At 43.6% G+C, this 2,487-nt stretch overlaps 1 pseudogene; it reads left to right on the forward strand.

The window, feature by feature from the left end:
- Positions 1-665: 665 nt before the first annotated feature.
- On the forward strand, positions 666-1,457 carry LOC126511003 (40S ribosomal protein S6-like; annotated as a pseudogene).
- Positions 1,458-2,487: the final 1,030 nt, after the last annotated feature.

Raw genomic sequence — 2,487 nt, forward strand, 5'->3', positions numbered from 1 at the left:
CGCCCGGCTTATCCTGACGTCTTGTTTAAGTTCTTTCTTCAAAGTCTTAAAATTATTATTATAAAAGTTTTTTTTCCGCTTGCTTACTTAGAGTTACCCCAAGATTTTTTTTTTGAGGGTATTATGAAAGATACTGTTACCCTGCCTTACTTTTTAAGACAGCCTATCCCCATTGGCCGAGAGCTCAGTAATAGGCTTGGCTGGGTGGACACAAGCCTTAAGACCTGCTTGTCTCTGCCTCATTAGGTCTGGAATTACACATGCATGCTGCCAGGTCTGATTTTATTTATTCATTTACATGGATTGTGAGGATTGAACTCAGGTCATGCATATAATTGTAAGCACTTTACTGACTGGGCTATTTTCCCAGCTTAGAATTTTATCTTTTTAAAGACTTTCAAAAACATTTTTTTAATAAAAGTGTGTATTGTATGTATGTGCATGTGCACGCATGCATCCACAAATGCCTTTGGTGGCCAGAGGGTGGCCAGTTCCCTAGAGCTGGGTTAACATCCAACCTGGATGTGGAGAACTGAATTCAGTTCTTGTATAAGAGTAGTATATGCTCTTAAATTCCGAGCACCTCCCTGCCCTGAATCCTCTCCTTTTATAAAGGTTGAATAGCTCTTTTTCGTGTTGCCTTCTAGGCAATTATCTGTGCCAGGATGAAGCTGAATACCTCCTTCCTGGCCACCAGCTGTCAGAAAGTCATCGGAGTGGACGATGAACGCAAGCTTCATACATTGTATGAGAAGCACATGGCCACACAAGTCTCTGCTGAGGCTTTGGGTGGAGAATAGGATTGTGTGGTCCAGATCAGTGTTGGGAATGGCAAACTAGGTTTTCCCATGAAGCAAAACATCTTGACTCACAGCAGAGTGCACCTCCTGTTGAATAAGATTGTTGTTATAGATCAAGGAGAACTGGGCGGCGGGAGTGCAAGTCTGTTGAAGAATGCATTGTGGATGACAATCTGAGTGTTCTCAACTTGGCTATTGTAAAAAAAAAAAATTAAAAAGTGAGGAGGATATTCCTGGAGAAAGATACTACTGTGCCTCCTCAGCGGGGTCCTAAAAGAGCTAGCAGGATCAGAAAGCTTTTCATTCTCTCTAGAGAAGATGATGTCTGCCAAGATCTTGTCAGAAAGCCTTTAAATCAAGAAGGTAAGAAGCCCAGGATCAAAGCACCCAAGACTCAGTGCCATGTCACTCCGTGTGTCCTGTAACAGTCATGGTGACACAGTGCTCTGCAGAAACATCACACTAAGGCAAACAAGGAGGAGGCAGCAGAATATGCTAAACTTCTGGCCCAGACGATGAAAGAAGCCAAAGAAAAACACCAGGAACAGATTGTCAAGAGACACACGTTGTCCTCGCTGAGAGCTACTACTTCTAAATCTAAGTCCAGTCAAATATAAGACTTTAAGAGGAATGAGTAGGGCTGGAGGGATGGCTCAGTCACTAAAGGCTAGGCTCGCAACTAAAAATATGAGTAGCAAATAAATACTCAAACCCTGGAAACAAATAAAGGCTGAATAATATTCCACTGTGTGTTTAGTATATTACTCCATAGTAAATATGTCTCTGTAAGAAAACAAACTTGGACCATTCTGTTGTGATTGCAAGAAAATATTCTATCCCATAGCAAAAGGGACATATTAAGTAGGACAAAGGTCACTCTTGTAAAGGGCTGTTCTTTGCCATGCACAGGTGACCTACAGCCAGGGCCTATAACTGGCCATTCTTTGCCCATTTAGCATTAACTGGGAATTCCCTGGTTTGTAAAAGAATTATTAATGGCTTAGCTGCAATAGCCAGCAGCCAACCCCACATTCAGTGATGAAACTTGAACTTGCTGGACCAGATCCAGAGAGATGAGGTCACAGATGACTGTGGCTCACGTGCTCTTGTGACCTCAAAATGACAGAGAAGCTTTATATGGAACCGCCTTGGTGACGGCTATGCAAGGATAGCTGGGCCTCTGGCGACAGCTCCGTGACCAGTTTTTCCTGATAAAAGTTCTGCCTTAAAAAGCAAAGGGGAAAAAAAAATTCCCAAAAGGAAATGAACAGTAAGTTGTTTGCTGGACAAAAATAGAAAGGTTGACACCCAAAATAAAACAATGTAAGAAAATTCCAGAGGAAGTCCTTAGTTCTGTTTGGCAGCTGGAGCGTGGCTGCAAGCAAGTCAAGGGAAGCACAGCAATGCATCTCACTCAGGAGGACCCTCCCATCCGAGCGCACAGACTTTAGGATCGTATACACCTGAGCCTGGAAAGACGCTCTCTCTGGAGCAAACTGCCTGGCAGCTTGCTTTCCACGCCCACTCGGAATCAGTGAATCAGTGAATTCCTGTGGGGATCTGTCCCGATCCTATGTTAATTGACGTGGGAAGAGTCATCTGAAAGTGGGGACCCGAGAGAGAGAGAGAGAGAGAGAGAGAGAGAGAGAGAGAGAGAGAGAGAGAGAGAGAGAGAGAGAGAGAGAGA

Source organism: Alexandromys fortis, unplaced genomic scaffold (genome assembly GCF_014885135.2).
Source record: "Alexandromys fortis isolate MF-2015 unplaced genomic scaffold, M_Fortis_MF-2015_v1.1 scaffold_94, whole genome shotgun sequence".
NCBI lineage: Eukaryota > Metazoa > Chordata > Mammalia > Rodentia > Cricetidae > Alexandromys > Alexandromys fortis.